At 38.8% G+C, this 12,204-nt stretch overlaps 1 pseudogene across 1 annotated transcript; it reads right to left on the bottom strand.

Moving 5' to 3' along the window:
- Nucleotides 1-4,390: 4,390 nt before the first annotated feature.
- On the bottom strand, nt 4,391-8,676 carry LOC147365523 (olfactory receptor 5D3-like; annotated as a pseudogene). Its single transcript, XR_015132555.1, has 3 exons — nt 8,644-8,676; nt 5,984-6,492; nt 4,391-5,952 (listed from the first exon to the last, which is right to left on the bottom strand). The product of XR_015132555.1 is annotated as an olfactory receptor 5D3-like (transcript).
- Nucleotides 8,677-12,204: the final 3,528 nt, after the last annotated feature.

The raw sequence follows: 12,204 nt of genomic DNA on the forward strand, positions 1-12,204 counted from the left end.
ACCAGTCTGTTGTTCCACATCCAGTTCTAACTGTTGCTTCCTGACCTGCATACAAATTTCTCAAGAGGCAGATCAGGTGGTCTGGTATTCCCATCTCTTTCAGAATTTCCAACAGTTGAATGTGATCCACACAGTCAAAGGTTTTGGCATAGTCAATAAAGCAGAAATAGATGTTTTTCTGGAACTCTCTTGCTTTTTCCATGATCCAGCAGATGTTGGCAATTTGCTCTCTGGTTCCTCTGCCTTTTCTAAAACCAGCTTGAACATCAGGAAGTTCACGGTCACGTATTGCTGAAGCCTGTCTTGGAGAATTTTGAGCATTACTTTACTAGCGTGTGAGATGAGTACAATTGTGCCGTAGTTTGAGCATTCTTTGGCATTGCCTTTCTTTGGGATTGGAATGAAAACTGACCTTTTCCAGTCCTGTGGCCACTGCTGAGTTTTCCAAATTTGCTGGCAATATTGAGTGCAGCACTTACACAGCATCATCTTTCAGGATTTGGAAGAGCTCCACTGGAATTCCATCACCTCCACTAGCTTTGTTCATACTGATGCTTTCTAAGGCCCACTTGACTTCACATTCCAGGATGTCTGGCTCTAGGTCAGTGATCACACCATCGTGATTATCTGGGTCGTGAAGATCTTTTTTGTACAGCTCTTCTGTGTATTCTTGCCATCTCTTCTTAATATCTTCTGCTTCTGTTAGGTCCATACCATTTCTGTCCTTTATCAAGCTCATCTTTGCATGAAATGTTCCCTTGGTATCTCTGATTTTCTTGAAGGGATCCCTAGTCTTTCCCATTCTATTGTTTTCCTCTATTTCTTTGCATTGATCGCTGAAGAAGGCTTTCTTATCTCTTCTTGCTATTCTTTGGAACTCTGCATTCAAATGTTTATATCTTTCCTTTTCTCCTTTGCTTTTCACTTCTCTTCTTTTCACAGCTATTTGTAAGGCCTCCCCAGACAGCCATTTTGCTTTTTTGCATTTCTTTTCTATGGTAATGGTTTTGATCCCTGTCTTCTGTACAATGTCACGAACCTCATTCCATAGTTCATCAAGGCACTCTATCTATCAGATCTAGGCCCTTAAATCTATTTCTCACTTCCACTGTATAATCATAAGGGATTTGATTTAGGTCATACCTGAATGGTCTAGTGGTTTTCCCTACTTTCTTCAATTTAAGTCTGAATTTGGCAATAAGGAGTTCATGATCTGAGCCACAGTCAGCTCCTGGTCTTGTTTTTGCTGACTGTATAGAGCTTCTCCATCTTTGGCTGCAAAGAATATAATCAATCTGATTTCGGTGTTGACCATCTGGTGATGTCCATATACAGAGTCTTCTCTTGTGTTGTTGGAAGAGGGTGTTTGTTATGACCAGTGCATTTTCTTGGCAAAACTCTATTAGTCTTTGCCCTGCTTAATTCCATATTCCAAGGCCAAATTTGTCTAACTCAATGAAACTAAGCCATTAGTTTGGGCCACCCAAGACCAGCAGGTCATGGTGGAGAGGTCTGACAGAATGTGGTCCACTGGAGAAGGGAATGGCAAACCATTTCAGTATTTTTGCCTTGAGAACCCCATGAACAGTATGAAAAGGCAAAATGATAGGATACTGAAAGAGGAACTCCCCAGGTCAGTAGGGGCCCAATATGCTACTGGAGATCAGTGGAGAAATAACTCCAGAAAGAATGAAGGGATGAAGCCAAAGCAAAACAATACCCACTTGTGGATGTGACTGGTGATAGAAGCAAGGTCCGATGCTGTAAAGAGCAATATTGCATAGGAACTTGGAATGTCAGGCCCATGAATCAAGGCAAATGGAAGTGGTCAATCAAGAGATGGCAAGTGTGAACTTCAACATTCTAGGAATCAACGAACTAAAATGGACTGGAATTGGTGAATTTAACTCAGATGACCATTATATCTACTACTGCAGACAAGAATCCCTTAGCAGAAATGAAGTAGCCATCATGGTCAACAGAAGAGTCCTAAATGCAGTACTTGGATGCAATCTCAAAAACAACAGAATGATCTCTGTTTGCTTCCAAGGAAAACATTCAATATCACAGTAATCCAAGTCTATGCCTCAACCAGTAATGCTCAAGAAGCTGAAGTTGAACAGTTCTATGAAGACCTACAAGGCCTTTTAGAACTAACACCCAAAAAAGATGTCCTTTTCATTATAGGGGACTGGAATGCAAAAGTAGGAAGTCAAATTTGCCTGGAGTAACAGGCAAATTTGGCCTTGGAATACGGAATGAAGCAGGGCAAAGGCTAATAGAGTTTTGCCAAGAGAATGCACTGGTCATTGCAAACACCCTCTTCCAACAACACAAGAGAATACTCTACACATGGACATCACCAGATGGTCAACACCAAAATCAGATTGATTATATTCTTTGCAGCCAAAGATGGAGAAGCTCTATACAGCCAGCAAAAATAAGACCAGGAGCTGACTGTAGCTCAGATCATGAACTCCTTATTGCCACATTCAGACTGAAATTGAAGAAAGTAGGGAAAACCACTGGACCATTCAGGTATGATCTAAATCAAATCCCTTATGATTATACAGTGGAAGTGAGAAATAGATTTAAGGGCCTAGATCTGATAGATAGAGTTTGCTTTGCATTTATATATATAAACTGCCTATTCAAGAGCATTTACCAAGCAAACATAATCTATACTAAAAGGATTTTGCAACTATTTGGTCCTTTTCTCTTTTGTTTTATTTCTGCTTAATATAAAAATCTAATGAGAACCAAATTGCAAGTTATATAACTTCAAATTTGATATTTAAAACAGTATATTTTAATTGTTATCTTAAAATATTACTGAATATGCCAGACATTACATGATGCATTCTTAAATTTTCTAAATCATTTTTGTGTTAGTAACAGATCTTTATTAAACTACACACAGACACACAGCACACTATTTTTGTTTCTGATTTTTTTTTTTTTAATTTTTGCAATGCTGTGTTGGTTTCTGCCATACAATAATGCTAATCAGCCATGATTATACATGCATCCCCTCCCTTCCTAGGCTCCCTCCCCTCTCCTCATTCCATTCCTCCCAGTCATCACAGACCACCAGACTGGGCTCCCTGTACTGGATAGGAACATTTGGTTATGACCCTTGGATGACAAACAAGAGTTAAATTCCTATCTCTAATGCCAGAAATTTTGCTGTATATTCCTAAACAATAAAAGATATGATTTAGCGTAAAGCATTATGGTAAACATTTAATTTTCATAGAAAGCTCTAAATCATTGAAGGAAATGTAGTATTTAATATGTTGAATTATAACTACAACACATGGCCCCTCCATGCTGCTGCTGCTAAGTCGCTTAAGTCGTGTCCGACTCTGTGTGACCCCATAGACGGCAGCCCACCAGGCTCCCCCGTCTCTGGGATTCTCCAGGCAAGAACACTGGAGTGGGTTGCCATTTCCTTCTCCAATGCATGAAAGTGAAAAGTGAAAGTGAAGTCGCTCAGTCATGTCTGCCTCTTTGCGACCCCATGGATTGTAGCCCACCAGGGTCCTCTGTCCATAGAATTCTCCAGGCAAGAGTACTGGAGTGGGTTTCCATTTCTCCTCCAAGGGCTATTCCTGATCCAGGGATTGAACCCGGGTCTCCCGCATTGCAGTCAGACACTTTACCATCTGAGCCACCAGGGAAACCCGTTGAGGGAAGCCAGTTGAGTGAAGTGAGTGAAGTTGCTCTGTCGTGTCCAACTCTTAGCGACGCCGTGGACCGTAGCCCACCAGGCTCCTCCATCCAGGGGATTCTCCAGGCAAGAATACTGGAGTGGGTTGCCATTTCCTTCTCCAGGGGATCTTACTGACCCAGGGATCGAACCCAGGTCTCCCGCATTGCGGTCAGAGACACTTAACCGTCTGAGCCACTGGGGAAGCCCGTTAGTAAGACACAAATAGGTAAAGGCAAGTTCTTATATTTAATCTCAATCAGTCATTTCCTTAAAGCAATCCAATGATCCAGCAATTATTAAAACCTTTGGTAAAACCAGTCATAGTCATGGATTCTCTGCTTTTGCTATAGAATTACCTGGAATTATCAAGAAAGAATATCTTTGATGAGGTATGTTTTAATTACTCTTTGGTGAATATTGAGCCAGGGTTTTCCAGGTGGCGCTAGTGGTAAAGAATCTGCCTGCCAATGAAGGAGATGCCAGAGACTCTGGTTCAATCCTGAGAGGCCTGGATTAGATTCCTGTATTGGGAATTCCCATAGAATTCCAATACTGGTGACCCGCTCCAGTAGTCTTGCCTGGAAAATTCCATGAACAGAGGAGAGTGAGGGGTTACAGTCTATGGCATCACAATGTCAGACCTGACTGAGAAGGCATGCATCATACAGGCACAAATATTGAGCCAACTTCTTCATGTCACCCTATACCCCTGACCTAAAACATAACAGCTCTACAAGAAGCAAAAATTTTCAAAACTTGCCTTTGAGTTTAGCCTTCTTTTTTTTTTTTTTTTTACTTTGACTCAAACACAGATGAGACCCAAACAGGGACTTGATTGCTTCCAACATAAGAATGGTCCAATGGTCCAGGTCTGTAGACTGGAGGTTAGTTGGTCCCATTAGCTCAGCCTTGAAGCTTGAGTGACCTGCCTCGTATCAGCAGAGCTGCCTCAGTAAACTCACTATTTCGAAGATAGCTGTTGTTGCAACATACTGGAGTTCATAAATGTTTCTTTTTCATCAATAAATAGCTAATGCTTTACTGAAATCTGTACACTAAATCTTAATTAATTTGTTGGTTGTTATATTACACTATCATGGGAGAACTGGTTTAAAGATACTGTAACTTAAAATGAATCAAAAATTACCTGAATAAAATTTCCAGTAAAATAGATAAATAAAATTTAAAATGTACAGCCACAATGATGTAAGTGGAAAAACTTAAGTGATAGGTATATATTATATCTCCAATGTTTGTATTATTTTCTTGCACTAGCATATAGAAAATATTTTATATCTGGTTATATTATCAATTATATTTAAACTATACCATATTATGAACTATTTAAGTTAGATATATTTCAAATTTTTCTTTATTTGCCTGGAAATCTTCCAAAGCCAAAGTGTTTCTTATGGAATTAATAAAGTTTTAAGATACTTAGAGTTTTATGCTGAGCAGCTCTTAATGTACTACTTTTATATTAAGACATAAACTTCCTTATTGTAGACTATAACTCTTCAGATTCTTTTAAAAGTCCTAAAGTTCACATGACTTGAATTAAACCAAAATTTAACCAGCATAAATACAAAGTCAGATATTATATACAGAAAAAATATCAATTCAATATTTGTATAAAAATTTTATCTTAAGTAGTCTTTTATTCCTATTTTTATTTGTAATTTTAAAGTTACTTTAATAAAATAAAAGAGTGAACAGAATTGGCCTGTCAATTACAAGGTTAAAATAGGTTCATGATTTGATTTGCTATTGAGAAACTCTTACTCAAAAAATCTTTCTAGCTTTGCGTTTTATCACAGAACAATTTAATATTCATTAATTTCTTTACTGACTCTTTCACATCTTTGTTCCTGAGGCTGTAGATCAGTGGGTTCAGCATGGGGATGATCACTGTGTAAAAGACAGAGGCCACCTTGACCGTGAGCCATGAACTTCTGAAGTTAGGAACACAGTGAAGGAAAAGGATGGTCCCATGGAAGATGGTAATGGTGGTCAGGTGGGAGGCACAGGTGGAGAAGGCTTTGTGGTGCCCTCCAGTTGAAGGCATCTTCAGGACAGTGATAAAAATGCAAACATAGGAGGTGCAAATAATCATCAGGTTGCTTGTTTCATTAAATGTGACAGAGAAGAAAATGATCTCCTGACTAATGTAGGGGTCAGAGCAGGAAACAGCAACTATGACTGTGTGCTCACAGACAAAGTTATTTATGATATTATTTCCTCTAAGGGACAATTCAGATAAAAGGTTGGTACGAGTCAGGGAACAGACTGTACCCCCAAGTGTATTATGCACCCACCAATAAGGAACAAAGCTTCGGAGACATCATATCAGTGTAGAGAAGAGGGTTGCAAATGGCCACAAATCAGTCATATGCCATCACTGCCAACAGGAACGTCTCTGTCACCACAAGTATGCAGGCAAAGAAGAATTGCATGATGCATCCTGTGAAGGAGATGGTTCTGTCTTCAACAATCAAGTTTTCTAGTAGTTTGGGTGTAACTACTGTTCAGTAATAGAGATCAACAAAGGACAAGTGTCTGAGGAAGTAGTACATAGGGGTGTGGAGTTTGGGATTTATCTTGATAATTAGGATCATGCCCAGGTTCCCCAGCACAGTGACGGAGTAGATAGTTAAGAGTAACAGAACGAGGGGTATCTGGAGTTTGGGACATTCTGAGAAGCCCAAGAGAATGAAAGTAACTTCAGCACTCTGGTTTTCCTGGTTCCTGTGGGCAAAATATAAAAGTTGATTCAGAGAAATCTGAAGCAAAATTTGAATGAAATGTAGTGTTATTTTCTCAGTCTTGTCAGACGTTTTTGTGACTCCGTGGACTGTAGACTGGCAGGTTCCTCTGTCCATGAGATTCTCTGGGCAAGAACACTGGATGGGATGTCATGCCCTCCTCCAGGGGATCTTCCTGACCCAGGTATAGAATGAGAGTACTTATGGGGAAAAAGAGTGCATTGAATTATTATTATTTTTTAATTAGCCTCATTTCTTCCAAAATGCCTCTACTGTCTTTTTCTGACATTAAAATTCATTCTTTTCAAAGCTACTTCCTAAATTCTTACTGAAATCTGAAATAGCAATCAGTATAAAGGGAAGTTCATGCCACATAGAATTCTCTAAAAATTCTATATCTCATTAGGAGTTGAAATTAAACACTCTGTTATTTTCACTCAGGTTTTATAACTTTATACTCCAAGAACACATATAACACTTCAAGATTTCCTGTACATGTATAACTATGTCATTCACATACTCCCCCACTCTTTTTCTTCAGGTGTTCCTTTACATTCCTAAATATGTGATTAATTCCTGATTCCCTGAGAGTATGTTTCAATTTAACATACAAATCATAGACTGCATATTCTCTAACTGAAAACACTTTTTCCAAAAGTCAGGATGTGTTCCCTATGTTTATGGTACCAAAGTTTGAAGTCTGACACAACTGAGCGACTTTCACTTTCTCTGTATCTGAGGGACATATTGATGTGTTTAGATGTAAAACTTATACAATATGAACCATATTATAGTGTTTTTTGTCCTTTCTTTAACATTGTGTTGTGTTTTATTTTCTATAAAAACCATTGGTTTTCTTAAGATAATACAACTTGCATTACTATTACAAATATGAGCACAATTCTTTTTTATTCTTACATTTTTTATTGAAATTGCAAAAAGTTGGTATTCTATTTTTCAATTTATAGTCCAGGTTTATGGGACATATAGTATATTTATTATTTAAGAAGCTGCCATATCTTAACATATAAACATCTCAACTCCAGTGACTTAATTTAATAGAACAGGGAGCAGCACTTTTTTCTGGAAAAAGCTGTACAGTAAATACTTCAGCCTTTGTGGGCCACATAGTCTCAATTTCAGCTATGCACTTTTGCATCTTGCAGCATGGATTCACCTGTAGAAAATACATAAATCAATAGGCATGACTCTGTTCCAATAAAATTTTATTTATAAAAAACAGTAGGACAGATTTGGTTTGCAGATTACACCTTGTCGACCTATGCAATAGAAGGCATTTATTGATTGTTCAAAGTCTAAAATTATTTCCAGATCAGTAGGCAGATGTCCTCTGAGTGGCAATGCAGAGACTTAAGCTTGTTCTCAATTATGGCTTATGATAATGTGACTGGGTGCATGTGTGTTAGGTCATTTTAGTGGTGTCTGACTCTGTGTGAGGGTATGGACTGAAGCTCGCCAGGCTCCTCTGTCCATGGGATTCTCCAGGCTGAACTCTGGAGTGGGTTGCAGTGCTCCCCTCCAGTCTATCGTCCCAGCCCAGGGATCAAACCTGTCTCTCTTGGATTGTCAGTTGGGTTGTTTACCACTAGTGCCACCTGGGAAGTTCAACAATGGGATTGTTATGGTTTAATTATAATGTAGTGAGAGAAATAATAATTTGTTTAAAAAATACTACATTTTTCTGCATTGCCACTGTGCATAATATTTTTGTGTTTTGCTTATTTATTTTTCATTAAGCTTTTGTCAAGCATATTAAGAGTGCTCTTCACATGTTGAGATACTTGAATAATGACCAAGATATTTCCTGATCAATAAAATCACAATAGGACTTTGAACTCTGAGTCAAACTATAGTGTTAAGATAGATTGAAGGGATAAGAAAGAAAAACAAAAGACATTTTAAGCAGAAAAGACAGTCTGAACCAAGGTAGGAGTTTGAATGTTCAATTTTTTTTTTCAATTAGAAGTAGAGTTTATACAGGGCAAACTTTGGGAGATGGTGAGGGACAGAGAAGCCTGACATGCTGTAGGACATGGGTTTGCAAAGAGTCTTATATGACTGCGAGACTGAACAAAAACAAAAAGTATGAGATATAATCAGAGGACCAGAGAATCTAAATTGTATAATGAATGCAATTAGGATTAGTACCAACTGCTGAATAGAGTCGAAATAGAGTTCCATGCCCACAGGACAAGTATGTAGTAATGAAAAGGTTGTGATTGTAAAACGGCATCTACAATGGGAATGAAATTGATTCAGTGTCAATATTATAATCATGGCATTCAGTGTGGTTGCATTAGTAGTTGATGTAAACAGAAAGAAGTAACTCCCATTTTCATTTTGATTCAGAAACAAACATTATGTTCTTGACAACATCTCACTGCAGACGAGTCAATGATTCCCAGAAACTAGCAATAATTATATGGGCACCTGCAGTGTGAAGTAATAAACAGTGAGGTGTAATATGGGAGCTAGAGCATCTGATAAACCAATCCAGGGCCTGAAGACATCTGGAACACAGAAGGAAAACAAAAGGAGACTCCTAACACTGTCTTCAAATATTTCAAGGCTAAAATATGAAAGAAACACTAGCCCTTTTTTCTGTGTTCTGAGGAGAGAAATTTAATTTTAAATGAATTAACTTTTAAAAGCCACAGGAAGGTAATTTCAGAACAACAATAAAAGAATTTTCTCTTTTTCTCCAGTGTCAATAAACAGAATAGTGTGAATGACTCAGAGTCTCTGGGTTGCCCAGTTTCACTAAAATTATATAAGAAGGGGCTCTAGAGACACAAACTTCCAAAAGGAGGGGGGAGACTCTTCAGGAAGAATGCAGACAAGTTATTAAACTCCACAATGTCTTTCTACATGTCCCATATTCTGTGAGGGGACAGCATTGTGAGGATCAGCATTGGCCTAGAGCTTTCACTAAGATCACTTTTTGCTTGGTGTTCTCAAAATACTGTTTTAAAATTATCTGTATAATTCTCAAAATCCACAATTTACACATCTGTAACAGGTTGATTTAACTACTCCATCTGATAAAATATCTATTTCTATACTTAAATAGTACATTCTAACCACCTTAACACATAAGGATTGAGTTCAATACAAACTTTATTAATCTTTGCCTATAACTGAGGAGGGGCTTCCCTGGTGACTCAGATGGTTAAGAATCCTCCTGCAGTGCAGGAGACCCAGGTTCAATCCCTGGGTTGGGAAGATCCCCTGGAGGAGGGAATGGCAACTAACTCCAGTATTTTTGCCTGGAGAATTCCCATGGACAGAGGAGCTTGGTGGGCTCTAGTCCATGGGATCGCAAAGAGTTGGACACCACTGAGTGACTGAGCAGAGCACATAACTGAGGAGATCATTCCTATAAGTGTATGTAGGTAAAGCATACTTAAAAAAAGTAAGAAATTTAATTCAAAATAGCCTCCTAAATTCAGTATGACATATAAATACGTAATTTTAGATAGATCCCTGGTGGCTCAGATGGTGAAGATTTGACCTGCAATGCAGGAGATCCAGCTTCTATCCCTAGATTGGGAAGATCCCCTGGAGAAGGGAATGGCTACTCACTCCAGTATTCTTGCCTGGAGAATTCCATGAACGGAGGAGCCTGATGGGCTGTAGTCCATGGGGTCATGAAGAGTCAGACACAACAGAGCAATTAACAATTGCGCTCCCCCCCTCCCCACTCCAGGTATTTATGTGTAGATACTTCTGAGGATGGCAAGTATGAAGTGCAGGCCATCACGGGCATCCTGGTGTCTAGGGTCACTCAGTGTGTGCACAGGCAGTTTTCTTCATCTTTCTTTGATCTGTCTGGGCCTCCAGTCTGGCACATATTTCAGAAAAGATTAAAGAATTAAAATAAATCTGATCATCTCAGTACAGTATTATTTCTCATTGCACAAGAGATTATTTTTTCCCTTTAAGTTCATATACAGTTTAAATACTAGTTTGACATAATGGGAAAAAAATGTTGGTTTTATTTTCCCCCAACATTCCCAGTTTGACCCTACATTAACTATTTTTGGTCTCATTCTTAGCAAAATTATATAGTAATTGGTAGAATTTTTTCATAGGATTGAAGAGTATAAAGTGCTAATTGCTCAGTCATGGTTGACTCTTTGCAACCCCGTGGACTGTAGCCCGCTAGGCTCCTCTGCACCTGGAATTCTCCCGGCAAGAATACTGGGGTGGGTTGTCATTTCTTTCTCCAGGGTATCTTCCTGATTAAGGAATCACACCCAGAATCTCTCACATTCTAGACGGATCCTTTACCTTCTGAGCCACAAGTAGCATAAAATCCCTCTGCAAATTAGTAGCAAAGAGTATGAATTTGTCTTTCCCTAACAAGTGATGTGGGTCATGGCAGAGAGGTCTGACAGAATGTGGTCCACTGGAGAAGGGAATGGCAAACCACTTCAGTATTCTTGCCTTGAGAACCCCATGAACAGTATGAAAAGGCAAAAAGATAGGATACTGAAAGAGGAACTCCCCAGGTCAGTAGGTGCCCAATATCATACTGGAGATCAGTGGAGAAATAACACCAGAAAGAATGAAGAGATTGAGCCAAAGCAAGAAGAATACCCAGCTGTGGATATGAATGGTGATAGAAGCAAGGTCCGATGCTGTAAACAGCAATATTGCATAGGAACCTGGAATGTCAGGTACATTAATCAAGGCAAATTGGAAGTGGTCAAACAAGAGATGGCAATAGTTAATGTCAACATTCTAGGAATCAGAGAATGAAAATGGACTGGAATGGGTGACTTTAACTCAGATGACCATTATATCTACTACTGCGGTCAGGAATCCCTCAGAAGAAATGGAGTAGCCATCATGGTCAACAATAGAGTCTGAAATGCAGTACTTCGATGCAATCTCAAAAACGACAGAATGATCTCTGTTTGTTTCCAAGGCAAACCATTCAATATTACAGTAATCCAAGTCTATGCCCCTACCAGTAACACTGAACAAGTCCTTTTAGAACTAACATCCAAAAAAGATGTCCTTTTCATTATAGAGGACTGGAATGCAAAAGTAGGAAGTCAAGAAACACCTGGAATAACAGGCAAATTTGGCCTTGGAATACGGAATGAAGCAGGGAAAAGACTAATAGAGTTTTGCCAAGAAAATGCACTGGTCATAACAAACACCCTCTTCCAACAACACAAGAGAAGACTCTATACATGGACATCACCAGATGGTTGACACTGAAATCAGATTGATTATATTCTTTGCAGCCAAAGATGGAGAAGCTCTATACAGTCAGCAAAAACAAGACCAGAGGCTGACTGTGGCTCAGATCATGAACTCCTTATTGCCAAATTCAGACTTAAATTGAAGAAAGTAGGGAAAACCACTAGACCATTCAGGTATGACCTAAATCAAATCCCTTATGATTATACAGTGGAAGTGAGAAATAGATTTAAGGGCCTAGATCTGATAGATAGAGTGCCTGATGACTGATGGAATGAGGTTCGTGACATTGTACAGGAGACAGGGATCAAGACCATCCTTATGGAAAAGAAATGCAAAAAAGCAAAATGGCTGTCTGGGGAGGCCTTACAAATAGCTGTGAAAAGAAGAGAAGTGAAAGCAAAGGAGAAAAGGAAAGATATAAACATTTGAATGCAGAGTTCCAAAGAATAGCTAGGAGAGATAAGAAAGCCTTCCTCAGCGATCAATGTAAAGAAA

Source organism: Bos grunniens, chromosome 9, assembly GCF_055505025.1.
Source record: "Bos grunniens cultivar Pamir isolate PY7600 chromosome 9, Bosgru_T2T1.0, whole genome shotgun sequence".
NCBI lineage: Eukaryota > Metazoa > Chordata > Mammalia > Artiodactyla > Bovidae > Bos > Bos grunniens.